This window comes from Mytilus californianus, unplaced genomic scaffold, assembly GCF_021869535.1.
Source record: "Mytilus californianus isolate M0D057914Y unplaced genomic scaffold, xbMytCali1.0.p SCAF_6, whole genome shotgun sequence".
NCBI classification, from domain to species: domain Eukaryota; kingdom Metazoa; phylum Mollusca; class Bivalvia; order Mytilida; family Mytilidae; genus Mytilus; species Mytilus californianus.
This window is the reverse complement of record NW_026262712.1, coordinates 7,510,841-7,531,011: the sequence shown is the minus strand read 5'-3', so window position 1 is coordinate 7,531,011 and position 20,171 is coordinate 7,510,841. Positions and strand designations below refer to the sequence as shown.

The 20,171-nt window shown below is 31.5% G+C and overlaps 1 protein-coding gene and 1 long non-coding RNA gene across 2 annotated transcripts in view; both read left to right on the top strand.

Annotated features, from left to right (window-relative positions):
- LOC127706905 (low-density lipoprotein receptor-related protein 4-like) overlaps positions 1–20,171 on the top strand; it is a 285,549-nt gene that overhangs the window by 77,099 nt on the left and 188,279 nt on the right. The gene's annotated exons all lie outside the window — the stretch shown is intronic.
- Positions 5,717–13,222, top strand: LOC127706912 (uncharacterized). Its single transcript, XR_007984623.1, has 4 exons — positions 5,717–6,903; positions 10,151–10,221; positions 10,670–10,755; positions 11,835–13,222. It is a non-coding gene; the product is annotated as an uncharacterized LOC127706912 (long non-coding RNA).

Below are 20,171 nucleotides of genomic sequence, written 5' to 3'. Positions count from 1 at the left end.
AATTTAATAATACAACACTTATTATAACACTTCTAAAACAAGCAAGATTTATCACATTCGTGTGTAGGAATTTGAAAAGGGGGTCCCCTTAGCAAGCTAACGTATGGAGTAATATTAATAAAACGTCTATGCATTTATCATAAATGAAGCTACTTAAGCCCCCCCCCCCCCTAAATAAGCCTCTGATCTTATTGATTCACACTGTATTGTACTTTGACGTATGATGGGTATTCGTTTTTCGTATTACATGTACATGTATCACGATTGCGTGTTCTCTATGTGTCAGTTATTAACTTTTCACATCTATATATATACCATTTATTCTATCAAATGACCAAATGACCAAATATTTGTATTGTCTGTAGAATAACAGACACGTACTCTATAAAAGGGTGGGTGGAATATAATATTTAGTTTTTAATCTCAGCTTGAAAAAAGAAAAGTTTTCCAGACAAAAGAGAGAAAACTATTATTCTGAATAGTTCGTTAAACATTATTGAAAAAATATTTGCTTTCCGCGATAAAATTATCAAGAAAATAAACCAAAAACATAGCATCCCTATTTCGTTAAGTTGATAGAATAAATTACTTACAAAACGACTTGTATTGTTTTATACCCCGTAACTATTTATTTATTCGATTCTTCTTGCAGTTGCAGTCATATTTTGATTGTAACTGAATACTGATTTCTATAGTTTATATATAGGCTAATTAGTGAGGTTTTTTTTCTCATTATAAAAGAGCCGTAGGGCGAATTTAAACCTGAACGCAACAGAAAAGAATATCCCACTTTAGTGTGGTCGGTAAAATAGGATGCAAATCCTACAAATCTTTGCAAACAATAATATTTTCGACGGTATAGAAGTCAGATAATGCATATTTTAAGGGTTTTCTTGTCGTATAACACACCTCGGGGTGTCAGGATTGCCCAAAGAGAGACCTCCCGACGGTCGGTCTTTCGTTTGATCGATCCTGACACCCCTCGGTGTGTTATACGACAAGAAAAACCTTAAAATATGCATGATCTATAACTGAACGTGTAAGCCATCCAATTTGTACACCAAAATGAACTATTGGAACGGACATATCAGGACATCATAAATGTTCTCATGAAAAACGTTGCCGTTTATTTTTCACTACCATTATGAGTGATATCCAAATACGAAGTTCAGTAACATAACCATAGAAGCAGAATAATGTCTGAAAAAATCTTATTGCATATAAATGGGAATTCGTCTTAACAAATAAACACAGATTGCTTCACAAAACGCTAAGGAAATCTTTGTTTTATATCAAAACATCTAAGCCTTAAAACTATTAAACTTTAGGTAGATTTCACGTTCAGGTAAGAATTGAAAACACAGTGAACAGTTTAATTCATAAGAAACTTGTGAAACAAAGACTTTACAGTACACATGTCAGATTTATCTACATTTGCATAGTTTTAGGCTATAAATGTAAGTTTTTAGATATGACATTTCATGGTCCTTACTTACGTTCAAATACAAGCCCAAAACTTTGTTCATGTTCATGTATCGATTTAGCTGGTAACATATGAATTGGACATGTAGATAAGTTTGATTCTTTAATTACCATATTTATTGATCATATCCAATAACGTTAAGTAATTCATGATTCAAGTAGGCTAAATGTTTGAACTGCAATATAATCTGGTTTTTAAACATTGAACATGTTGAACGCTAACTTATTTGGAAAGCATGTGGTAAAGCAGCTTTGATAAGGAAAATTATGTTATGTGCTTATCATAAACCGTTAGGAGATTTTATTTTTTAGTCTGATTCATAAACATGTTGTACACGTTATGTATATTGAACGTTCGGTCATATTGTCATGCTGTGTTTGTTTGATGGTGCGTTTTAAGCAGTAAGGAACTTTGCATAGTTTAGTAGAATGAACTTTGAATATATGATCACGCCATTATTATAATCCTAGATAAAACAAATAATTTATAAACAACAATAAGAGTCCAACAAAAGTCCTTTTTTAGATTATTTTGTTTAACATATTTAAGTTATAATGGAGTCAAAGACTATAATGGTCGGAAAGTCGGGTGTTTGTCTGCACTAAACTTCCTTTGAAATTGATAATTTGGTCCATTTGAAGACTTTTTTTTTTTTATTGAAAACAAATATAGAAAGTCAAATTACGGTAGATGTTACTGTTTATAAAAAAAGAATGTGCTTTCTTGGCAGATATGTTTTACTCGATACCTAAAACAATCAGTTCAGCGAGTCGTTGTGTATATGATTGGTCCTGATTTCATTTTATTTAATTAAAAATACACGAAACACGTATATATATTCAGACGGGGGTTCGATCTCTCTTGTACAGTTGGCTGATATTTTTTGTAAGAATGACCCATTATATCTTGAAAATATATGCTGGTTTAATATAATCCATACATGTATGTCAATGATGCTATTGTTTCTGGTTCTGACACAAAAAAAGGTATTCGGCACTTGGGTCATTATTCAATGATTACAACAAACCAATATGACGATTAACCAGTTGATCCGTCAATGTTTAGTTTACACTATCTGAAGCATAAGTATTCCTAGATTCAGATTCCATGGATAGTGTTCAACAGCAGCTTTGATGAACAGAGAGTGGCATCTGACACATTGATAAACAGAGGGCGATGTATCAATGTAAGGGTTAAGAGGGTTCATCCTTTTAAGAGGGTTCAATCCAATCAAAAATTTTATTTCGGTTGAGAAGACATACATTAAGATGGGGAGATTTAATTACGAGAATATGAACATAATTGAGTATTGTATATTGACTTTGGAGTACATACAGGTTATTTAGTTAAGTTTAATGGTCTGAAAGTGCTTCATTTTTTTATGAATCATAGTCGGAATAATTGAAGCAGAAATGAAAAAAACTGCTTTCCTGCTGTGCCGTCAACATCTTTTTTTGTCACTTAAGGATGTTTATTCGTACATACATATGCACATCTGAGTATCAGTATCAATAAACATATTTTAAGATATACGTGTATTGCAGCTGCTTTGTTTTGGATTGGAATGTTGCACTAAGAAAGTTCATTAAATCTAGGAAGTTTGCCTGTTCCTGAAAAAAGAAATAAAATATGCATTTAACATATCAAATATACTGTTATTATGGATCTGAACTTCAAAATATGTATTTCAAATAAGGAATAGTTGAACAGATGATATTTAATGAATTTGTTCTAATAATCTGTTGATTTGGTTTGGTGTACTATATTATAATTTTGTACTTCAAAATGTTAACCGGACAACAAATATCAATTCTATAATCGTTTTGGATTATTAGCTGAGATTCCAAGTTGCAATTCCTACAACTTTGCTTTGTCTCAAAACATGTGTAAAGTAGCAACTGTCCTAAGTCAGGAATCTGATGTTCAATAGTGTCGTTTGTTGATGTGGTTCATAAGTGTTTCTCGTTTCTCGTTTCTTATAAAGATTGAACCGTTGGTTTTCCCGTTTGAATGGTATTACACTAGTTATTTTGGTATCAAATTATCAGCCTGGTACATTTCATAACTACTTACACTAGTTATTTTTGGGGCCCTTAATAGCTTGCTGTTCGGTGTGAGCCAAGGCTCCGTGTTGGAGACCGTACTTTGACCTATAAAGGTTTACTTTTACAAATTGTGACTTGGATGGAGAGTTGTCTCTTGGCACTCATACCACATCTTCTTATACCTATGCAGCAGGAATCTGCCATATTCTCTCAATGCATTGTTCAACCAATTTCATACAGTCTGTACACCTACATGAGCGCCTTTCAAATATGCAATATGTACAATTATTTACAACTGTTTTCTCAATTTATGATAGTTGTTAGTTACAGAAACCCATATCTTATTGATATAAGATTAGACATTAATGAACTTGAAGGTATGTCCTCATCGTGATTTTACATACTGTCTGCAGATAGTTAGTCTTAGTATTCAAAAACATTTTTGTTCACGGCTAAGTGTACAGAACATTCGAAATTCTGATTACATGATTTTAACTACAAATTGGAGGAACAAAACATGATAGAATCTGTAAACATTCATGCCATTGCAGAGGTGTGAACATATTTGTTGAGACCCCTTGCACTTGTCTCCGGGAAAGTGTATAACAAATTCTAAATGTCCAGAAGAAAAGCTACTTGCTCTGATTTCTTAATGAATTTTGGAATGAAGATGTATTTTGTGGTAGATGTGTATATTTCTTAAAAAGTTTTATACACAATGTAAATGGTATTCGTGGTTTCTGTTTGTATGTGCGAATAATAAATGTTTATAAGTAGAGTATGCACCAACGAGATAGAAACTAAGCAAAAAAACAACTTTTAACTAAATAATCTACAGGCCAACTTTGCAAATTATTTGTTTTAGTGTTAGCTTACATGAACCTGGGAGATTATATCATGACTTACACTTCTTCTGTGAGCCTGTGCAAAGTGTTAAAGTTAATGGAGAAATAAAAAGCATATGATTGGTAAATTATTGAATTGTTGTTGCTAGAACTAATCTATGTTTCTTGTCAAAACCAAGTTCTTCAATCAGCAGTTATTTTTTTTCTGAGGCGACTCTATTCCGTTGGTAAACTTTCCAACGATGACCTATCTCAATATCCTTATCCAAATCGACTGGTCATTTAGTTTCATTCTTGAGAAATCAGAGGTCGAAACTAATAATGACGATTTCCAGTGTATCGTTGCTATAACCTGATTGACGATCCCAGACAAATGGGAAAAATCGCTGAATACTAACGAAAACCAGGTCTGCATACTTATTTTTTTGTGTTTGATAATCGATCTATTACTTGATCATTGATGTTGTTTTACCTAAACATGTTGCTTTCCTCTTGTTATTTAATATTTTTCTACTTTAGTGAATAAATTTCGAGGACTTTGCTATATGATTATGAAAATAAACATTGTCAAGCAACGTTTTTTTTAATTGTCCACGGGCAACAGAGACACAAACGGTCGGTCAAATGTACGAGTCGGGCAAGTCGGGCATAGCATTTCAACCGGATTTGTTTACTTCATGGTTCATCTAAGTGATCAGTCATCAAGTTTACACCAGATTTGAAAATACAATAACTGAACTACATTTACATATTATTGTTGTAAGAATGAATTATGATTTATCTACCACTTGTTTTAACATACTGTAGATCCGGATGAGCAAAGACTGTATTGGATTAATTACAATGGTGACATGAAATCAGCTAAAGACGACGGCTCTGATGTTAAAACAATACTTTCAACAACTCATAATTCATACTACTATGCTATCGGTGTCATCGGTAGTTACATATATTATGCCAATAACAATCAGCTGTTAATGGTATCTAAAACATCAGAATCCACGCCGACTGTTCTGTACAACGATGTTAACCCTATTTACAGTATATTTGTGTTTAATGCATCAGGTATGTTCATAACAATTTAAAATTATTTGTAACGATGCCATAGTCATCAAGCGATTTGGATTAACTCGTCTTTAAAATATCATATTAAAGTATTATACACACAAGCTTAGACATTTAATACTAGCAATGTAAGGGAAAGTAATACGACACACGGACATTGCATACACACACAATAACTACTAGGTGTTTATAAAAACTGAATAATGGTCATATGTGTATGAAAATAAAATCAATGTTGATTTTAAAGTGCACATTCTGATTAAATTTAAATGCGCATTATTGTTTGTCTCCATATTCTTAAAGAATACTACTACATGTTTTTTAATCTGCATTAAATTCTCGAAACATGTGAAGTACAGCACGAATGATTTATTGTTTTGATGATGTTTTAATTAAATGGAATAAATATCTATGAAAGCAGTCAACCATATTTATAGGACGTAGAAAGCTATTTGAAAGAACAAATCCGTTTGCATTCAGTTGTGAATTGTCATAACTAACTTACCTGTACTTAGAATTATTATTAAAGTTAATCTTGCAAATATTTTATAACATTGCATTTTGTTTTCACATCTTATAATTTATTATAGTCCTACATGTGTTTATATTGTTTATTTCGATTTTGCTAGTTGCTTCCTAATTTTTCATATTCAGCTTTTTACTTAGTATATACATATCTTGTTATTCTGATTAACTAAATGTACATATATTGATATTGATATTTTTTGTTGTTTAATATTATTTTTATTTCTTTACTTCACTTCATCTATTCACTGTTTTTGATAATTTCGTGGAATAAGGTGATGAATCTGTTATAATGGTTAACGTAACAACTTTTGACAACAATTTTGATAATTAAGTATCTTTAATGTTTATGACTAAAATTGCATTTAATAAAATTGAGCGACACAAACAAGAGGTAAGTAATTTTACCTTAAGTTCTTAATTCTAATCAAATCAATATACTACTTTGCCCTATAAGTATCTAAATACAATAATGTCAACTGATACAACTTTTCACTGTTTATTTTTTATTGAAAAGAATTGCGTTTTTAATCATGTTGATCTCAATCAAATAAATATACTACTTTGCCCTCTTAGTATAAAAAAACATGTGGTATCATTGTCAACTGAGACAACTCTTCTTTTTTTATTTGAATAGCATTATCAAGATTATGTTGATAAAATCAGTTTAATTCACCAAATCTCGTGGTTCGAAAAAATGATTTGTTTCCCTATTTTATACAAATGTACTTTTTCTAAGTCGTTTAACACGCGAAAATATAAAAATAAAAAACAATCTCTGAGAGCTTTATCAACACTTTTCTTTTTTGCATTTTAATTCATCTCATCTGAGTGTGGTGCAGCACCGTCAGTACCGGATTGACGTCAGGGTGAGATGTATAGATCATACAATCAGCAACATAACATTGGTATAGATCATAGATGTATCAACTTAACAAGGGTAAATTGTAGAATACCAATTTCTTCAGTGATGATGTATTTTTGTGATTTTTATCAACATGTTAACATTTTTTCGTCAAATTCTATTATAACAGTAAATTAGCATTTTGTCAGTCCAGACGATTCGTATTGTTACAGAAGGAAGAAAGATTAAGAAACAAATTATTTATGGTATATTAAATCAGCTGTGAATTATGAATATATAATATGGCGCATGTTTCAAAGCTACATATTGAAAAACTTATAAACAAAGACCGGTCATCACAATATATTAAAAAAAAAACTTTTGGTTAAACAACTTTAGGCATCAAAGTCATGTCATCCGGAAGTGTTAAACTGACATGTCCTGAGTTCCGCCAGATTTGTAGTCCATCCGATGTTTTTACCTTTAGTGTTGTTTTAACAAAAATCGCATATATGAACACTCAAATCGAAAATTGTTTGGTAATTCGAATGGAAAATCGTATCACGTGAACATAACGTTGTACAATTTACCAGGGCGAAATCATCATTGTTAAACCACGTTTAATACGGTAATTATATTAAACAATCTTTTGGCTCCTTTATGTTGTTCATTATTTTGGATTTCAAAACAGACATTTTCAGAAATCATCAACTGTTACTTTTCAAGTTTTGCGCTAGGTATTAATTTCAATTCGGGTATTCAGAATTTTTACAAAGAATTAAGTGATCTGTTTGGGTCTTTTTCTGCATCCAACATGTCCAAATTATCTACAGGTATGTTTTGGGCATTACATCAGATTAAGCATTTTTATACTTTTTTGAGTGGCTGTATGAATTCCACTTTTCATTACAGCCACTTTTATTAAATTGTAAGACGGTAGGATTTTATAGAAAAAGTAGTAATGTCTTCAGTATTGTCAGTTATTTACCATATAAAAATACGTAGATATGGTATGATTACCAATGACACAACTCTCCATCAGAAACCAAATGACTTAGAAGTTAACAAGTTATTGATCACCGTACGGCATTCAACAATGAGCTAAACCCATACCGCATAGTAAGCTATAAACGGCCCGATATGACAAATTTTAAACAAATCAAACAAGAAAACTAACGGCGTGATTTATGTACAAAAAAATAAATAAACGAAAAACAAATATGATATACAGTATCAAACGACAACCAACGCATTACAGGCTCCTAACTTGGGACCAGCACATAGAGAATGTGAGGGAGTAAAACATGCACCTTTCCCGAATCTGAAATAGTGGTGTAATATTGCAAAATCAGAACAGATTATTAAAAGCGGTAAACAAGGGATCAACTCGTCAAATCGTTACCATGTTTGTACTTTCATTTTGTTATAAACTATAGCACTATTTTAGGGTTTTTCAAGCTGATAGTTGTCGTTTTAACTATATGTTAGTTATCTTGTCGAAATTTGAACGGAGGAATATATATGTTAGCGTTCGAATTGATTGTCACATAGATTTTATTAAACAAAACACCCGCTTATTGTTAACACACTAGTTTTTGTGTCCTGGTGTTGACGTCAAATCAATGATCTTATTCATATTCAGATTGATAGAGCGTGGTCTCCCCTCAAGTTAGCAGAGTATTATTTATAATATGAACGTCGGAATAAAAAAGGACGATTGTTTTTTGTATAAAAAACAACGAAAACTGCAGAAAAAAATCATTAATTATAAATGTATATAATTTCGATTGGTAAACATTGCATATAGGTTGCATTTCTGTAAATATTGACAATGCAATTTCCCATAGGAACTCCTTTTACGGCTAAAACTCTACCACTTTTACTATGAAATTTTGAAAAAAATCATATCCTAGAATGGAAAGTTCATATGCACTACTATTTTTTTCAAAGATCAAAATATAGGGCTGTGCGGCATATTTTCAACGTTTATATGCCCTGAACTTCTAAGAGTTTAAACTAACACTAAATTTCTTAGCTACCCCTACCTTAACTGTAGGATTACCACATAACACAATATAAACAATATGCATATGTGTATTTACTAGTAACATTCCCAAGTTATGTCTTTATGAGATGACACATAGAAATCATAACTGGGAACCAGTATGTAAACAAAATTAATTATCTATGAATATTCTATATCTCCCCAAAAAAGGCGTGGTTTGAGAAACAGCTGTATTTACAAAGTGCAACCTATATGATGTTTGTGTATCTACCCGCAAGACAATATTGCTCTGAATCACAGTTGTACTGAGCGTTTTTGAAAATATATTAGAGCAATTTTGTATTACTGATAATTGTTGCTGTTACATTTTCTGTTATATCTAATACAATAATTTTCGAGATAATAACCACTACACGACAATTAGTAACCTGCCTTGTCATGTAAAGGTATCAACTATTATGGATGCGTCTGATAGATTTGGTTAAAATTAAAACAAGGAAGTTGTTAACAGTAGTAGCAATTTTTCTTTCATCGTTTTAATTGTTTTCACCTTCATGCTTTGTTTCATGTTGTTTCAAAATGATGGTGATAACGCACATTGCTATATGTGCAGTAATAATATATATCATCTTATAAAATCAAATATTGTACACAATGACAAACATTAAAACATGCAACATTAGAAATTAAAAACATTATTGTTCTATTCAATTCTGCGTTCTTGCAATGCTTCACTCGGCAAAAACATATGAATGTGCGAGCCATCTGTACACATTGTGTGTTAATGATATTGGTAACGCTACTTTGGTTCATTGGATGTAGGTTAGTAGATATGTTTGATGTATTTAACGACGTGTCGACAGTTTGTCGTGCTAATTGCAGTGAGAAATCGTTGAGTGTAAAAATACGTTATAGTAAAACATTTATTTTTGGTTGTTTCATAAACTAATCTTAATGTCATAGTGTGCAGACAAGTTATAAGGAAACGCAACAATGGCAAATACATTGATTTGTATGATTTATTGACAAAATCTGCATTAAAGATCAATTTGAAATTTGGTCAAACACTGGATTCAAAACAACTATAAACCAGTTAGTGTGCTTGTTTCTTTAATTACACATTAAAGTATTGTTATTCGCAGTAACCATCAATCTGAATGAAGATTCCTTATTTGCCTATTCATGGAAGTATAAAAATACGTAGACAAATGCTGTAACAAATATGTCTTTGATCATTAAGTTAAGAGCATCCAAACATGATAATTTGCAATGCGCATAACATGTATAAGACATACACGCGTGTTAATTATAATAGATATTTACTTTATATATTTACAGATTGAACTAAAGTGCAGCAATGTTATTCTAACGTCAAACAAAACTGAAATTTTACATAGAAAGGTACAAATGTAAGTATAACGTGTTGATTTGATACTATTAACAAATGTGTCATTGTCAGCTGAATATCCGGTGGTTGGTTTATGAAATATACTAAGACATTTGCACAAGTATTTATATGTGTCTATGATATTGTAAGTGCATACACATACCTGTGTGAAGTTGAGTAATTATTCTTATAGTCTTTGATTCTTTATGAAAATTATGGATTCGGTAAAACTACCTCTCTACATTTTGATTGAAACTGAAGGAATATAAATATAAACATAAGGAGATGTGGTATGATTGCCAATGAGACAGCTATCAAACCAATATTTAAATGAAGTGTTAACTTCATTAATGTTTAACAAATTATGTTAGTAATGTGCAGTTCAATGCATAACATATTTTGAATGAAGATATGCATTGTATCTGTATATAAAGTGTTTTAATTGCGTGTCACTATATTTTATATTTTAGGGCCGTTTACTATACCTTTAAAATTATTGTGTGGATGCAAAAATCAATTATTGAAGCTTTGTCAGTATTTAGCTCAACTTTGCATGGTAAGTTGATATTATTATATACATTGTTATCGAGGTAATAATCTCAGATTCATTTAATATCTTTTATAATTACAAATAATCCATTTATCAACTCTTGTATTAAGTTGACTGTATCACTAAATCAATTGTTGTTCTTTTATTTGAGAAAATAACATGCAAATATCAACGGACAGTAAAGGTGTATTACCACTATTGATTTTCCCCTATTAGTCTTTGTTAAATTTGAACTTTTCAAAAATTGTGCATAATTTATCTGTGTTTCAAATAAAGAAATACTTGGCATGAGTAAAGTTTTATCTTGTCCAGTACTATAAACAAAATTTCATATAACATGTCATTGCATATCAGAAAATAACCATCATTGGAAATTAATCAATCGAATTTTCACCTCTTTTTACCTGTGTACAAGCTTTAGTAACCATGTAACCATGGCAATCATACCACAACTTCCTTTTTTTATGTAACCGCAAGTTTCCAAAATATTCTATAGAAACATCAAATAAAAAAAAAATGGTACTTTTAAACACGCAAGATGAATGTCTATGACACAGACATTTTTTACTGAAATGAAATGTAGGATTAATTTCCTACAACTGTCAAATTAAGGTAACATTTTTTAACCCTTTTTCGTATGCAACATGATGTGACGTACTATGATTTTGTGGTATTACACCTAAACGTAATCGAGTTATATTTCATTTTCGTGTATGATCTTTTTGTATACAAGAACGTTTGCCTGGATCTTGTATTACCTCAAACAAGTGTTAAATCATTAAAACTTCTAGAAATACAACCAATTAATAATTTGTGAAATGCATTTATAAAATATTGGAAAAAAAACATATCATCCTATGAATGCAACACTTTTAGAAAAATCGCAATAATTATTTGTAATTGTATTTGTATGTATATCCCTCTTTTGCAAAATGGTACATGATGTTCAGTTTATGTTATGTCTTAGAGAATTAACAACAATACAATCTAAATTTGCTTTTTAAGATTAACTTATACTACAGAAATGACCATGACATTGTATATCTTATGTGTTTCTTATGTGTTTCTTTTGTTTTTTATTTTAGGTCAAACTGAATTGATAAAACGCTGCAAAAGCTGTTTAAAAATCCATTAAAGTTTACTATGTCAACGGAAGATAAAAATTTTCAAAAGATGACAATGATTTAATTGATATCAGGAAAAAGATAAATTTAAGAACAAAACTTGAAAACAAACCGAAAGTTCTAAAACTCATTAAAGGATTAGACGTTCGCATATTTCGATTGAAATCACGAATGAACAAGGGATGCATGAATTATACAATCAACTATTGTATGGATAATATTCGCATGCTCTTTCAGTAGACAAGGATTTCAATGTTACGAATTTTGCAACAAAATAAAACATATGTGATACACCAGGACATTTCCTGAATGTTTATGAAATTTAAACATCGGTCAACTACTGCAGCTATAATTCATCATCAAACGGTTAACAGTTTTACAGGTGGATATTACTTTTTCCCGAAGATTTCCAGCCGGGTAGCTTAACTGCATGCGAAATATCAAAAGATGAATCTATGCGCTGGATGACAAGTCGTCATGGATAAAATGGTGTCAGTGGGGGTGTTGTCAAAAACACAACAACGCCGAAAGAAATAGGTTTACTGTAGGTTCATTTTAAAAGATTTCATGAGGACAATGTCTTTTTCATTCTGTGAATTCCTCATTGTACTGCACACATTTATACTGGTGTATGCATAGTCGGCAATATGATGTGCATCTTACAGATACATAAGATCCAGACAATTTTTAGTCATTAAATCTGTACAATTTTTTTCGTGAATTTAAAATGTGTATTTTGGCGTGTTCTGGGTAAGAAGTCCCCCCTCCCATTTGATGTATATTTTGGTTGAATAAAACTGGCTAGTTTTGGTCAGGGTTTGCATTGAAAATTTAAGCAGAAACTTGGAATAGTTATGTATTGAGACGCAGTTTATTTAGAAAGCGGTTCGCGGGTTAATTTAGTTAAATTATAAGCTGAGTTTTAGAATAGTTCTTTGAACTGAATAAACGTTGTCAGTTTGCGAATATCGAAATTCGATTTACTGTTCAGTTTGTCAGTCGTTTAAGTTAAAGTTATTTATAGATTGCTTGAAAACGATTAAAGTTCGGGGTCATTATTTGCTGACATTTTCGTACGTGTCTCAAATCTATGACTTAAACTTAAAGACAGACATTTAAAGTATTAAAACGTTAAGGGTTTTTTAAATGCAAACCCTAGCCAGAATGACATAGTGATATTTTTTAGAAAAAAATTACAGTTGTAAAAACATTTAACATTTTGGTCTTAGAAATATAGAGACTGTTGAATCAGAGACCATTCAATAACAGAATCATACATGTGCTTGAGACGCAGCTGAATCCTATTGTCTTTTAACAACTGTGTGTTGTTAAATAAAAGTTGTACTTTACTGAATTTTTTTATTGCAGATAAACGCCTTGTCCATGGCCTGAGTTAAGTGTTGTGATTAAAATAATCATTGTTACTCCCCTTTGTATAGACAATAACCTAGACATCAACCCATTCCCCTTGATAATTACCTTTCATGGTTTGATATTTAGTACCAGTCTACTCTGAAATTTTGGTATGTAAGTTTGAGTTGCTGAAAAGTATTTTAGTCTGTCCTGACTACAGACTGTTTGTGTGTAAGCATTTTCAGGACAGAACGTGTCTTATTTTGTTTCAACTTTCCCTCAGTGATTTACACACTGATTCTTATTATTTCAGTATTTGATATTTGATATTCTTGTAAATTTACTGGCCTTAGAATTGAGAACTAGTTTTTGAAAAGTCTTGATTATACCTTTGTTGTGCCGTGCTTGAAACGGCCACTATTATCAAGTCGAGCTAGTTACATTTTGTCTGTTGGTCTGTTCCACCTTTATTCATTGTTTAACCCAAACTTATTTAAATGTAGTAGCTTTACTCTGATACTTGCTATAAAGATAGATTAGGATTGTTCTTCGTATTTGAGTTAAAATTAAATATACTGAGAGATATTCCATTCTAGATGCATCTTGATGCTTGTGGTATGACACCGATGGTACAAATAATATACTGAACATCTCCCAGAACACTTGTGTTTGTGATTTTTCCTGTAAATTCATTGAATCTCCTCGAAAACTTTTTATTGGTACACCGCCAGCTCCTGATCTGTCTTGTGACGAACATGATTGTTTCATCTTTTGGTATAGATAGTCCGACACTATGCAAGTCGGGCTGCGGTCAAGGTCAAAGGTTAGCATCTAAATTGGTCGTAAGAGCAAACTGATCACTCTTTATCAACTGTTCGAGAAAGGTTCTAGAAACTTCTTATGACTGAATATCTGGGTATTATAACCATCATATATACAGTTCTGGAATACACAGGTTTAAACCATTTATAAATTGGTGGTATAGACCGATAAATAATATACCTAATAACACTTTAAAATATTCTACAGACGGGCATAATTATTAATTTAAGTCCTAGAACGATTTAGACTAGATATTGTATAGTGTGTCTTTCTATGTTGTGATGTTACACTATTGTTTCAGAAAAAGGGTGAAAGTTTGGTACCATTAAAACGTTTAAACCCGCTGCATTTGTTTGCACCTGTCCTAAGTCAGGAATCTGATGTTCAGTAGTTGTCGTTTGTTCATGTGGTTCATAAGTGTTTCTCGTTTCTCGTTTTTTATATAGATTAGACCGTTGGTTTTCCCGTTTGAATGGTTTTACACTAGTAGTTTTTGGGGCCCTTTATAGCTTGCTGTTCGGTGTGAACCAAGGCTCCATGTTGAAGACCGTACTTTGACCTATAATGGTTTACTTTTATAAATTTTGACTTGGATGGAGAGTTGTCTCATTGGCACTCATACCACATCTTCTTATATCTATATAAAGGAAAGGTTGTTGGGTTGCTGTCTCATCGATACAAAGTCATGTTAGGTGTCCAAAGACAGTACCCGGTATCGTTTCAGAAGTATCAATAAGGATTTTATGAAAAACTTGGAATTCAAAGGATATTTGTTTTGGATTAGATTTAGACAGGCTACAAAAGTTTGTCTATTCCTTTTTTCTAAATTCGTAAAAGATTTATTCAATATATTACTGTTATTACTGATATTGATATTATAGATCCGAACTTCAAAAGCTGATTTTCAAAAACAAAATAGCTATACAGAGACTTGAAGAAATTGATTTAAGGCGAAGTATACGTAATTGCACGCCTCTAGCGGAATTTGGGATAAACAACGTGCGTCGTTAGTTACGCGAGTTATCTCCCCTACTCAAAGAAAGGGAAAATGGGCACATGAAAGACAAATGACTTCGTGTGGTCTATCGTGAATCAAAACAAGTATTCCTGTGTCATCTCAAAACTTCAAAGAAATTATCAGAATGACTACAACATCTTCAATCAGAAATCTGAGTATCCTCTTGTGAGTTAGTCTGACTCTATTGCCACTGTTTTTTTGTTTTAGACAGGCAGGAACAGGTACACAATACGACTCAGTGTTTATTTAAGTAGAAAGTAAAAACGCCTAAACAACAAAATTATAAACAAATAAACAAATAAACCAGTGACAGTTCTGCTTCTAGTCGTATCAAACTCGTTAAAATCAAACCAAAGTTGACCCCACAATATTTTTTGAAAAGCAATAGTTTTTAATGAAATTCACAGTGTAGCGTAAAATTGTAGGTAACGAATAATTATATTGCATGTGAATTTGTGTGTTGAACTAGAAAGACATTGACATGTCCCGTTTTTTATGCAAATTGAAAATTTTAGGATGATTTCATTTATGTTAAAAGTATGCAAAGGGGTTATCGATTACTACGGCACTATAGTGCAACATTTATAAGTCCTTATAACATTTATAAGTCGAAGAACATAACCAAAAAAGACAATCAGATTCCATCCACAAAACATTACACAAAAACTTAGAATTGAGCACTATCACATTTATCTCGGAATAAGTAAAATCTATGTCATCCAAATCTCAGTTCTCAAATGACAATGTGCAGAAAATAAACAGGTGTCTTCTATTCCGTCCGCAATTTTTGGGGAAAGTAGAATCTAAATTTTGAACCATGGTTGAAACTGAAACTACGCATGTATGATAAAAATAGAACATGTTGTTTTTACTTTATCAAATTCTAATTTGGAAGGGATTGCAAAATTTGTATTCTTTTGTTGTGCTTTAAGGTATCATTCAGAAGAAGTGAATACAATTTTGAAGTACAATTTTTCTTTTCAAGTCTCAATTGAAGATTATGATAGAATAGAGTATAAAAGTATAAGGTAGGGGAAGAAGGGGGAAGGGCGAAGAAAATGATGTTACAATGTCGGGGCCTTTTATAACAGACTATACGGTATGGATTTTTCTTATTGTTGAAGGCTGTATGGTTGCCTATCTAATAATTGCTTACATCCACTTCATTCAGTAAGGTACCTGGGGTGTCTAAATGTTCGACGATAGATTATTCGTAAACTTCTGTAAAAGACTTTTCAGTCAATGTAATTTCAAATTTCAATATAAAAACTTGGGATCACGGACCTTATTTTTCCGTCATAATACATTGAAATTAACGAAGTTTGGGGTATTTCATTTTGTTTATATAGGGGAAACTTTTAAGTAATAGGGGTCACGAGACTTACTTTCTTGAAAAAATTCCCAACAATGTTAAATAAACTTTACGACACTAAATTTGTCGATAGTTCAGTCTTTAAATTTCAAGTTTTAGGTATTTTGTTTTATATTGAATGATATTTGGTAAAATATTTTTAAAACAAAAGAGAATTTGAACCATGACCAGAACGGACTCACAGAAAAATAACCCATTTAATCTACCGATAGTTGTCTCTTTTGCAATCATACCACATCTCTTTATTTTTATATGATATAAAAAAACTTGAATGGCACTATACACAAGTTAAACTCGTATAGCATTACATTATAAACAATCGCCTTGCATTACACTAGGTACAATTTTTAGCATCATACTGATACATTATCATAACATCGCCCTTGTACATGCATTACATCCGTAAATTTATAGCATTACATCAGTACATTTATAGCATATCACTATACACAAAGCTTTAGAATTACACTATACAATGCTATAGCTGCATTACAATATACACAATGCTAAGGCTTAACACTGGGAATTATCTGTGCTACGGGAAGTTATATAAAAAAACTCCGATCTGTTTTATTTGGCTAAAATTCATATGCGGGTTCTTCTTTTGACCTTATTACAGCCATACAAATTCTCAAGATAATATTCAGATGCAGTTTTCTTATTTTTTGGGAGTCGTACATGTTGATATTTAACAAAAAGGGACAAGAAATTATTTCCTTTGTTACTGAAACTCCATCAAACATTACATCATGCTTTGTCGTGTAGTTAAAGAAAAAGGGAAAGCGATTGAGACAGGAACTTTTAAAATGAAATTGCAGAGTTGTGTCACATGCACGTGTGTGAACCTGACAAACATAATGGGTTTTGTACGCAATACCTCAATAGCACCGGAAATGGTGAGGATAAAAGATGCAGAAAATAACATTTACTTCTTTCAAATACGAACATCCAGAAATAAGATTTAAAAAAGACTTCTATACGCGACCTCCATATTATAACCGAATTGTTTAATATATATATTTTTTTTAGGTTTTCTTACATATATTTCGATGTGTCCCGTGCTGTCTATCATTTGTTGTTTAGTTTTATATGTATTGTCTATCATTTGTTGTTTCGAATATATTGGTCTTTTTTTGGGCAATGTGTGACAAAAAGTTGAAAAACCTCGCCCGTAATTATAAATAATTTAATTCATTGACCGCTCCCGACATGTGTAACTTCAAAGCATATTTAACGGCGATCGATGTCTTTCAAAATTACTGCACTTTTCTTGTATCTCTGGTGCTTTCGACTGGAGAACCGTCGTACACAAGCATCGCACAAGTTGGCACTCAGAGGCGGATGGGGAGCAAGAAGGTGAACTGTGGTTTATTTTTATCAATAGTACCGCATAAGTCGACACTAGGGGCCGTCTTGAACTTGTTGTATGGTATGAATGATTCGTTTATTGTTGAAGACCCTACATCAACTGTCAAGATGAAGAACAGGAATAAAAGCCCTGTTCATTGATAATTCTTTTATTTTTTCTATACATTGTGTGCGATTTTGTCCCATGTACATTTACTCCCTATCCTTTTATTTTCTATCTATCGAATCATTCTGTCAACGCTGTGCTAACCGGGACAATTTCAAACTCGATATTTGATTCATAATTATTAGAGCAATACAAACATTGCCAAACAGAAGTGGAACCCTGTCTTATTTAGAAAAGATGGAGTCTATAAAGTAACTTTATTTCACTTGCAGTATATTTATTTGCCAATTTTAATTTTTTTCTGGCAGCAGAAATATCCTTAAGAATTAGTCAGTTTATTTCCTTATCAATTCGATTACGCTTGAGCATTTGCAAACATTAGGAAAATTGGTTATACACACGATTTTTGTTACGACACTGTACGGTATAATAGCGTTATAGAGTAGAATTTATGACGACGTTACAGTAGACATCAATAACGTCGCCGAATATTTTTTTATTTTTTCCGCTACAAATGAAACTTCCAGACGATATAGCTTGAAAACTAGCACGGTTGCTAAGGACTTTCTTTGCACCAATGGATTCATCGTTCATTTTTGAATCACATTTCGATTTAAAAAAAAAATCTGTGGACCAACGAATTAGAAAATCTTGATAAAGTAAAAATATCTGCCGATTTTTATGATTTTCCCTATATATCCTTTGTTTTTTTGGCGTAATATGCTGTTAATTTCAACAGCTTGTATCTGAAAAACAAAAACGGTTACCCCCTTTTTTTATTTTATTTTCTGATGTATTTGTACAAGCAGAATCCACATGTAAAATTTTCAAAAAATCTGTGGAGTAGTTGATTACGTACACTTCGCCTTAAGATTAATTCATCTGATTCGGTATTCTATATTACCATTTTATTTCAAATTTCAAATTGTTTTTAAGTCAACAAAAAATGTCAATTCTAAACTCGTCTTGAACAATAAATTCAGAGTAAAAACTGCCACACCTACTATTTTTTTTTTTAGTGTAAACGTTCGAAGTATACTTTGAATATCTTTGAGTACATGCTTTAAACAATTTTATCAAGTCGCTGTACCTATCTAAGCGCTTGTTTCCTATTCAATATTTAGAATTGTTGGCAATTTTACCCAATTAAGTACACGTGCCAGTGACAGAAAACCATACCGTTTGGGTAAACAATCAGATATAACAAATGTAGTATCGTGTATTAATGAACTTGAAGGTATGTCTAGGTATTCAAAAATACAATTTTGTTTCCTTTTGGTACAAAACATTTTAAATGTTGATTATGTGTTTTTACTTACAAATGTATAAATTGAAGGAAATACATTTATAACACTTTTGTAATAGTTCTTTGTTCGTGACATTGATTTGTTTCCTTCACGGTTCAACTGAGTGCATCAACCGTAAAGTTTTCACCAGATTTATGAAATCACTGCAATACACTCCTATATCATTGCTATATGAATGCATTATGATTGTTTCACCATTTGTTTCTAAAATTTGTAGACACTGATGAAAAAAGACTGTATTGGATTAATTACAATGGTGACATGAAATCAGCTAAAGACGATGGCTCTGATGTTAAAACAATCATTTCAATAAATGATAAAAGAACTTACTACGCTATCGGTGTCTTTGGTAGCTACATATAGTATGCTAACGCTAATCAGTTGTTAATGGTAACTAAAACACCAAGATCTACGCCGACTGTTCTGTATAACGATACTATTCAGATTAGAAGTATTTTTGTGTTTAATTCATTAGGTATGTTAATAACCATCTATAATACATAAATCGATAACGTATTTCATAAATTGACTTTAATTAATACCTCTTTACAATATCATATTAAATCATTATACACACATGCATAGACCTGTTAAAATGGTTTTTATTGTTAAATTATTACATGAACTACTCGACATTTAAGCATGCATACTAGCAATGTAAGTGGTAGTTATACGACGGAATCGAATACATACACAATTCTAACTATTTGTCCATAAAAACTGAAAAATTGTCATTTGTGTATGAAAATAAAATCAATGTTGATTTTAAAGTGCACATTCTGCTTAAATTTAAATGCGCATATATTGTTTGTCTCCATATTATTAAAGAATAATACTAGATTTTCTGTATTCTAATTCAGTTAACATGTGTAGTACAGCACGGACGAGTTATTGTTTTGATGATGTTTTAATTAAATGGTATAAACGTCTATGAAAGCAGCCAAACATCACA